Source organism: Lactuca sativa, chromosome 2 (assembly GCF_002870075.4).
Source record: "Lactuca sativa cultivar Salinas chromosome 2, Lsat_Salinas_v11, whole genome shotgun sequence".
NCBI classification, from domain to species: domain Eukaryota; kingdom Viridiplantae; phylum Streptophyta; class Magnoliopsida; order Asterales; family Asteraceae; genus Lactuca; species Lactuca sativa.
The window spans coordinates 235,210,174-235,219,560 of NC_056624.2; the positions used below are offsets into that span (position 1 = coordinate 235,210,174).

The following is a 9,387-nucleotide window of genomic DNA, read 5'->3' on the forward strand; positions in this document are numbered from 1 at the left end:
TTCCATCAAGGCAAAGGGAAGTCGCAGTTTTTGGGCTATGGACAGTTCTTATGCAATCCCGAGCAGATCCTTAGCCCATAATCTAGCATGCAATTCTCATATCATGGCATAAAATATATAACATGTATAGGTATTTTGGGAAGACTTACTTGAGCTCGGCTAATTGCAGGCATCACACCCCTTTTCTTTTATTAAAATCTCTAATGTTTTTATGGAAAATCTACCAAATCCTCGATATGATTTTAGGCACACCTGAGAGTATGCCCGAATCTCTCAAACCAAGGCTCTGATACCAACTTGTAACAACCCAAAAATGCATATAAAATATTTGTTTTTAAATTTATTCAAAATATACGATAATCATATCAAAACACTTAAAAGTGTATCATAGCAACATTTTATCAGAGTACAAATTCACAAAATTACATAATGCGGAAAATCATAGGTGGATGCAGTGCGATCAGGCTGGGCCCTTCCTCTTCGAGTTGGAAGTACCTGAAACATAAGCTGAAAACCGTAAGCACAAAGCTTAGTGAGTTCCCCTAAAATACCACATACCATAACAAAAGAATCACAAAGTCATCAAGAAAATACATCCATAATTGACAACTGTCATGAAGATAATCATCATACTACATCATAAACAAGTAGGCCGACATTGGTGCATTCGACCTACGGATACAGTGAAGGAAACTCACCTCAGACTGAAGGTATCAAATCACACTCGCGCAACTGACTCTTGAAATCCTCTCTCTAAATTAAAATTATAAAACCCTAATTATAAATTTGGTCAATAATCCAACCTGAGAGTCCAAACCCTAAATCTTGGCCCTAAGGGAAAAAAGTCACTTATTACATGCCTTAATGGGCCTAGCCCATCAAGGCCCAAATGTTTCTAGACACGAAGACCAACAATAAACTATGTTCAAAATGGGTCCAAGACTTAAATTTTCATCACAAAAAAGCTTACGGCCCAACAAGGACCCAAAAATCCCTAAGTCCCACATGGCCAGAATAAACCCAAACCCACTCTAGTGAGTACGCTCAACATACCAATCAGTACACTCGGTGTACTCACATTTCTCGCATGCATTGGGACTTCAGAGGCGTACGCGCAGCGTACCCGAAGGTACACCCGACGTACGCTTCAGTTGGCCAAAACCTCATCTATGGTCTTAATCCGTTAAGACCCGACGTCCAAATTTTAGATCCATGCTTCTTAAAGAGCATTAAGCCATAAAGTTGCCAACTTTATGATTTTGCATGTCTTAATGGGGGGAAATATTGGATTAAACCACATCATCCTGATGAAAGCACCTTGAATCCTTGCGTGATTGAACTTAATCCATCACAACTCCATTTTTATACTTAAGGGAAGTTAGAAACACTAGGATCTAGCATTATAACCTTCTGGAGTAGCTCATACTCTCAAGAAATACCTGAAGGACCATTTTATGACGAAATAAGACCTAAACAACAAACTAACACATGGAGTCATCGAGGTAGAAGCTTTTTACCTTCAACAAGCTAGAAATGATGAGAAACCCCTAGATCCACAAGCTCTTTCTGATTCAATGCTCCTTCACAACTCTTCTTCTTCTTCTCTAAGCACCACACACACTAAAAACACACACACAAGCTCAAAATTTAGGAAAAATGGATTAGGGTTTCGAGATATGACTCGAGAGACAATGGAGGCTGAAAAGGTGATGAACTTGAAGGAATTAATGAGCTTAAATAGGGTGCAAACCCTACAAATTAGGGTATGCCCCTGGCTTGCGTACTCCATGCGTATGCATGGGTACACCTAACATACGTAGGGGTTATCCCGATCCACACATGCAGAGGGAATACACCGTGCGTACCTTGAGTACGTCGTCATACTCTCGTCTGGTCCAAAATCAAATGAAATAATTGCAAGAATTTACCTGGTGAATCTGGGTGTTACACCAACAATCAAAAAATTGATGATATGACCTTTTGATTCAAGATTCAATTCTGGCATAATTGAAATTCAAGATTACATTCTAGCATAATTGCTCACGAAGCTAGATATATGGGTAAAAATCCATCTACATATCTAAATTTAGTGCATTCTGAAAGAATAAAACTATAAAGTCCATCATAATCATCTACTTTTTATAAATAACAACATAAATAAACATTAGAAAGTGAAAATAGAATTCTCCAATACTACATTCAAACCAAATCTTTAGCTAAATAAACAGGTACGTTAAAATAACTTAAATATTTGATTCAAGCATTTTTGCAAACGCTTAGCGGGCAAAATGAGATACCTTATTGTAAAGAATCGCTACATTAGTTAAGATCAGTAGCTAAATGCGTCCACATGAATGAGTATTCGTTTCACTTGTCAATTTAATCAAATAATATTTATAAATAATTAGTAGTTACAAATAACGAAAACTATTGGTATGTCATTATTTATTCTTACTGCAAATAACCAAAACTAGCAAATTTAATGACGTGAAATACATCCAATTTCAAAATCAAAAGTATATTCTATAAACAAATTCATTACTACAAATAACTAAAATCATGTCGTTTGTTTCTTCTTTACTTCAAAGAAAGACAAAAACTCGACCCGTGCACTCACATAAAGCTTGCATTTGATTTATTTTGATTCCAATAAGCAGCAGGGCAGAGCCTCCCATTAAAAAAACGTTTGTACTAAAAACTAATATTAAATAGTTTATGATCATTTTTAGTATATGTAAATAAATGAAAAATAAATCTACTGCAAATATGTTTTTTTTTTTAATTCATCAAGCATATAAAGAATTGCAAGTCGATTATGTATACATTGCAAATAGAGTTCCTAAGCTTTATGTAAATCAATTCAATTGCAAACACACGATTACCCAACATCAAGAATATAAAATCAACTTAAAAAAAAACATGAGTTTAATAAAGGAAAAAGAAACTTACATATTGATTGGAGAAGGTATCCCGGGTTATGGTCTAGAATCTTGATGATGGATTGTAGAAGTAATGCACCTTCGAGTTTCGTGATGGTGGCGTGTGGTTGATGAACACAGATGGCGACATAGAGTTATAGGAGACGGGATGTGATGATAGATAATTATTATAGACTCAATCAACACATAGTTACCATAATAATAAGATTTATTTCAAATTTAGATAATTAATTTAAAATTTAATTTGCCAAATTACCCTTATATATTTAATTAATTATTAAAATTTGATAATTAAAATAATTGGTCCATATTAATCCTTATATCCACACTATATATATATATATATATATATATATATATATATATATATATATATATATATATATATATATATATATATATATATATATATATATATATATATAGGAATGAGTTCTATGGAAAACAAATAACTAGGGCAACATTTACCTGAACCAATAATCAAATGACACGTGTCCATTTCTTTCTTCACAAGTAATGTATTGTGGAAGTGATGTGTTGTCATGTTTTCATTGGTTCAAATATGTGTTGCCATAATCATTCATTTTCCATATTACTCTTCCTTATATATATATATATATATATATATATATATATATATATATATATATATTGACACACCCTCAGCCGCCGGCGGAAACGCCGAGGTGCGTAACGTAAACCAATAATCACAGTTATTTAACGTACATTGAACAGCACAAATATAATCTTCTATTATTACCGAAATAGAAATTACATTGGCAAGACCATTGCTAAATCGAGACACGCGTCTAACAATTCAGCATTTAAAAAGGTATTATAAAAATAACGGAGAGCCTTCGGAGCGAACACTTCCGACCTGCTAAATAACCTGAGAATACATGCATTTAAAATACGTCAAAAAATTTGTTGGTGAGTTCTACATGCTTTGACACGAAGTATTTTTATAACCGAAAGTGTTTTATAAAATTTATCTGGTTGACCAGCTTTTATAAATACGTACTTTTCTATCAAAAGTATAAAGTCATTGAATTATAAAAATGTATTTAAACTGATTTATAAATATTGTTTTTTCAAATCCGAAAGCACAAAATTTGGTGAATATATAAGTAAATCAAAATAATATTGAGTTTTCACGAGATTACCAGGACCAATGATTTTTGAATAACAATTTATATAAAATAAATTCATATCACTCTTTATGAAAACATTAAATAACCAAGTCTACTCTTGAATCCTTGTACAGACATTTGTATAATTTATATGAAAAACTCATAAGTCTCAAATTTATAATCTTTGTAAAATCGTGTTGTGGTAATAATTAAGTGTTATCTGACTTAATTGGAGAATCGGCACTTAGCCGGTGGGGCAAACTCCTCCCATGTAAATATTGTGTTTTCGTATAAAAACAAATGGTTTATATAAATAACTTGTTTTATGTAAATTAATAAACCTCATTGAGTCGTGTCATGATATTAATTAAGTGTTATATGACTTATTTTTTGGTATCTACGCTTATCGTTTTTAGTCACAAACTATCTCACTAAATACGGTCTCTTTCAACTAGTATAAGTGAACAAAAACTCCGTATAAACCCAATATCGATTATATACGGTAACGAAACAAAACTGAGATTTTATAATGAACTCATAACCGAACTTATGACACTAAACTTTTTGTACTGGCTCCATAATAGGGCATGCTAACGTCATTCACCTCGTTACAGCACGTGGTAATGTTCAATGAAACTAACGTCAACGCCAAAATTCGTCTCGTCGGACGTAGTTGTAGCTAGCAACTCTAGGCGGACGGTCTGATCGTACAAGATCAATAGTATGACACTTATATCTGTCGTTGGTCGTTCTCTGAGGATTAACGATTATGAAAATAAAGAGTTTTCCCACTAAGACACACAGTCTTAGTATACTCAACAACATAGCTCAAATGGCTTAGGAAATGAAGCTAACTCATATGGCTCTAGAAACAACATGACACCGGTAGGGAGACCTTGGGATGTTGGATCCTAACAATGTGTCTAGGCCTCCTAATCTTAAACTTTTCGTTATAATATTGTTGAATATTTATGATTTTGTTGTTTAGGAATAATATTTGATTGAATTCTTTTAGTATTTAAGATACGTAAGACTTAATGGATTTCCAAATTTCTATTGTTTGTTCTGACGAAATTTGGGCAGCATAACGGCTGCTTTTATAATTTTTTCCAGGTTTCAACCAACGTGAAACCAATAATTCCCATGATATTTATAATACATGAGATATATAAAATATAATATTTCGTAAATAACAACTCTTAAGTCCTGAAGTCAATTATGTTAAATTTTTATATTTAATATAAAAATATATTTATAAAATTTACATTCATTTTTACATAAATTGTAGTTCTTATGAATCGAGTATTAACATCGAAATCAAAGTACATAATGAATTAAGAACAATGATGTAAATAGAATATGTTTGGCTCTTTGATTGCGTCTGAATGAATACAGGAGTATAGATAGAGTAAAGTGCTCTCACTCACAAAAGTTCACAAAGTTACTCTCGACATCCTATACATTCCCTATTTATAGGGACATACATACGCGTACACAAAAAAAACATAAGGACTAGACATGAGAGCTTCGACCTCTAACAATGCCTTATGTAATACATAAATTCGAAATACAATACAATGACTTCGAAACTAACCAGGCCTAATTGTACTTCGACACCTCACTATAAACTTCGAACCCTACATAAATTATATATATTAAAAGTTAATTTTCGATAACCTTAACTATTAATTATACGATTTCATAATTTTGACTTCCATCAAATATAACAATGTACTTTCATTTTATACGCGAATAATATTTTTTGTCATTTATATATATTATCATGATTCCATGTACTTTAACTTATATATATATATATATATATATATATATATATATATATATATATATATATATATAACCATCCTTTTGTGATTTATAATCTCAAAATGTGTTATTATAGCAATCTACTTATAATCTTATGAATTTTCTTAATAATTATATTTATATTTCACGTAAGGTATAAATATATCATCATTTAACAATCTACTTTAGCTTAATTGATCTATTGGTGATTTATCACATTTTTAGATTGTTATTTCATAAAATTTGACCAACAATAAAGTCTGATGTTATTTTGTATATAAAACTATAAAATCATCAAACTTTAATAAACACACATATATTCTCCCCCAAATATTAAAATCGTAAAAGAGGGGTCATAGAAACTTACATTTGAAGCGTAATCTCGATCACGGTTCGCTTTTTGGTGAAACTTCACGTGAGAAATCGCAACGTAACCATTCTCGGACTTTCAAACGTTTCTGGGTTAATTTGGTAATGTTTTAAACTAAAAGGACTTGTTTTCAAATATTTTATATTTAAAAGAAGAGGCTATTTTGTAATTTATTTTACACAAGGGACTGATCTTTGGATAAATTAAATTAAAAGGGACTACTTTTGTATTAATTTACATTAAAATGGGTTGTTTTGGTCTTTTAATGCAAAATGGGGTTGATCTGTCAAACTAATTCAAGTCAGGGACCAATTTGTAATGCCTAGACCTAGTTTGTAAGGATTTAGGTCAAAGGCTGATTTTGATTTAAAGTTACAATTGCAGGGACTCGTTTTGCCAATTTGATACAAAGTTTGGGTAAAAGAATCGACGAGTTCCTTTTTTTCTTTGTTCATCAGATCAGCAAAGGAACGGGGGAAAGATCGAGCAAACGAAACAGCATGGAGAAAGGCCTGATCTCCGACGATGATCGAGTAAACCGCATGAAGGGGCACCGACAGATGGCTATCTTCGGCGTCTTCTTCCTCTTCTGGTTCGATTGGGTCATCTCCTTCGCCTGATCGGAGCAAAAAGAAAGAAACACGAAAGATCAGGGAGGTGGGAGGGTGGTTCGATGGTGGCAAATCCGTCGAGTGGGGGGTAGTCGACCTCCGGTGGCCCCTTTCTGGTTTAATCTTCGTCTGGTTGGGAGAGGGAAAAAGAGAAACGCGAGTGGAAACAGATGACGGGATGGATTGGGTCATCTCCTTCGTCTGATCGTAGCAAAAAGAAAGAAGCACGAACGCTAACAGACCAGGGAGGTGGGAGGGTGGTTCGATGGTGGCAAATCCATCAGGGGGGGGGGGGGGGGGGGGGGGCGACCTCCGGTAGCCCGTTTATGGTTTAATCTTCGTCTGGTTGGAAGAGGGAAAAAGAGAAACACAAGTGGAAACAGATGACGAGATGGATTAGGAAAACTCCACTAGCTCTTACCTTGATCGGAGAAGAAGGACGAAGGCGTCAGTAAGAGCTGTCGTCAGCTGTGATGGAAGCAAGGGGCTGCTCCGGCAGTGGATCGCGAAGGGGAGGAGGGAAAGCCGTTGGTCCCGGGGTGGTCCTGTGATATTCAATCGATGAAGAAAGGAAATCAGCAACAGTAGGGTCGGATGGAGGCTCGCCACAACCGGTTAGCTTACCGGTCCTTCTTCTTCCCCACTTCGCCGGTGCCAAAGAAAAGGGAGGGAGTGAGATCGGTACAGTAGTCAAAAGGGGGTGCTTGGGTGGTTTCTTTGAGTTCATAGGGGTGTTTGGATTGCTGTTTAAATCGACAGGAATAATGGAGGAAAGAGAGAGGCTGCTGCCTCTTTGATTTCACCGGAAAAATAACACCTGCCGGTGTGTTTTATTTACCGTTAAACGGAGAAGAAGAAGACGAGGAGGGGATCGAGGTCTCGATAGTTGCTGACCGAGAAAAGGTCTGTCGAGTAAGGAGACATGCTGGTGAGTGTGCTGACCAATTAAAAACGACCATTTTACATTTCACAAGCAATTCAAAAGGAAACCCATTTTCTCAAAATATAAAAAAAAAACATAGAATTTTGGGGAATTAAAAGCTAAAAAACTTATTTCAATATCTTTTACAAATACTTTTAACAAATTATATATATATATATATATATATATATATATATATATATATATATATATATATATATATATATATATATATATATATATATATATATATTAAATCCCGTGAGCATGAATGAACATGAAAGTTTTAACTTTCTTATTTTGGCCACAAATTTTATATTTTGATTCCCTAACACTTTTATAGCGTTTTTCAAAACTGCCCCCTCTGTTTTTTTTTTATACTTGCGCCACCACTTTTCCAGCTCTCTTGACTTTGGTCACATTTCTTTGTGTTTTATACATGTTATCTATTTTGTCAATTCAAAACTCAATTAACGTCAAAACCCTATTCACGCCATGCGGAGCATGGGCTTCTCCTAGTTAAATAAAATCCTCAACTATCTAAAGATATTATGATCATCAACATTCAAACAGAAAACACAAGTAATTAACATATTGACTTTTCTCATTTGGAATAAACTTTTCTCATCTGAAATAAAAATCCCCACCCTGCAAAACAAATACCAAAAATTAATTCACTTATAGAAAATATATTCAAAACTGATTGCAGCTCTACATACATACAGTGTTTACCATCCGAAGTGAGCAATGAATGGACCGATTTATATGACAGTGTTCAAGAATCAGCCTTATGTCAACTGGTAATTCATGAAACTTCTATTGGCCACTTTCAATTTGAAAACAGATCTATAACTAATTACAAAACTCTGATTCTATACAGGTGTATGCCGATATTGTGCTTTATTAAAAGAACATTGGTTATATTGTGCAGATCTATGTATAAATGTGATTGCAACTAAGAGGAACTTATGTTATTCAAAGATTATATGGGCTAGAATCATTAGGCTCTGAGAAAAAAGAGAAGAAATTAAAAAAAGCGCAGTCTCTTCATCAATTTTCACAAAAGAATCTCAAAATCTAAAAGCATAGTTTAAAATACAACAATAAATTAAAAAGACGGTAGAATCTCTTCACCATTTTTAGAGGCGAATTTCCTTCTTTTCTCAAACAAGAAATTTTTTGGCTTCAAAGTTCAAGCCTCTTGATTGGAGAAATTACGACGAAACAAATTGAATCAAAAATGAAATCAATTTTAGTTAATGAAATCAAAATGAACAACAAGCATGAGCAAATCAACAAAAAATCGAAACAGAAACAGCAAAAATGCAACTAAGAAGAGACGGAAGCAGTACCTGATGAGAAGAGGCAGAAATTGTCGATCGGTAGGGGGATAGAGGCTTGAATCGTCGATCAGTGGGTGGGGGGAGATGCTCAAATTTTCGATCGTCGCTGAAAGAGAGAAGAAAGGGGATGGAGACTCTGAAAATTGGAACGGTAGGGCAAGGGCACTTTTGGAAACGTTAATCCCTTTCTCTGTCAGCCGATATCTCTCGTCTTTTCTGATCAGATCTAGCTTACTGAGTCAAACATCCAAAATCCAGTGTAACAA

General features: G+C 34.1%; 3 long non-coding RNA genes across 4 annotated transcripts; 1 reads left to right on the plus strand and 2 right to left on the minus strand.

Annotated features, from left to right (window-relative positions):
• Positions 1-297: 297 nt before the first annotated feature.
• Positions 298-2,941, minus strand: LOC122196814 (uncharacterized). Its single transcript, XR_006188904.2, has 2 exons — positions 1,518-2,941; positions 298-495 (listed from the first exon to the last, which is right to left on the minus strand). It is a non-coding gene; the product is annotated as an uncharacterized LOC122196814 (long non-coding RNA).
• Positions 2,942-3,666: 725 nt separating this feature from the next.
• LOC122196566 (uncharacterized) lies at positions 3,667-7,101 on the minus strand. Its single transcript, XR_006188646.2, has 2 exons — positions 6,243-7,101; positions 3,667-3,828 (listed from the first exon to the last, which is right to left on the minus strand). It is a non-coding gene; the product is annotated as an uncharacterized LOC122196566 (long non-coding RNA).
• An 86-nt stretch (positions 7,102-7,187) lies between these two features.
• LOC111920597 (uncharacterized) lies at positions 7,188-8,775 on the plus strand. Of its 2 annotated transcripts, none has more exons than XR_002859941.3 (3): positions 7,188-7,784; positions 8,488-8,578; positions 8,659-8,775. It is a non-coding gene; the product is annotated as an uncharacterized LOC111920597 (long non-coding RNA). The 2 variants fall into 2 exon arrangements; XR_002859943.3 differs by having other exon boundaries at positions 7,192-7,784; positions 8,504-8,578.
• The last annotated feature ends 612 nt before the right edge of the window (positions 8,776-9,387 follow it).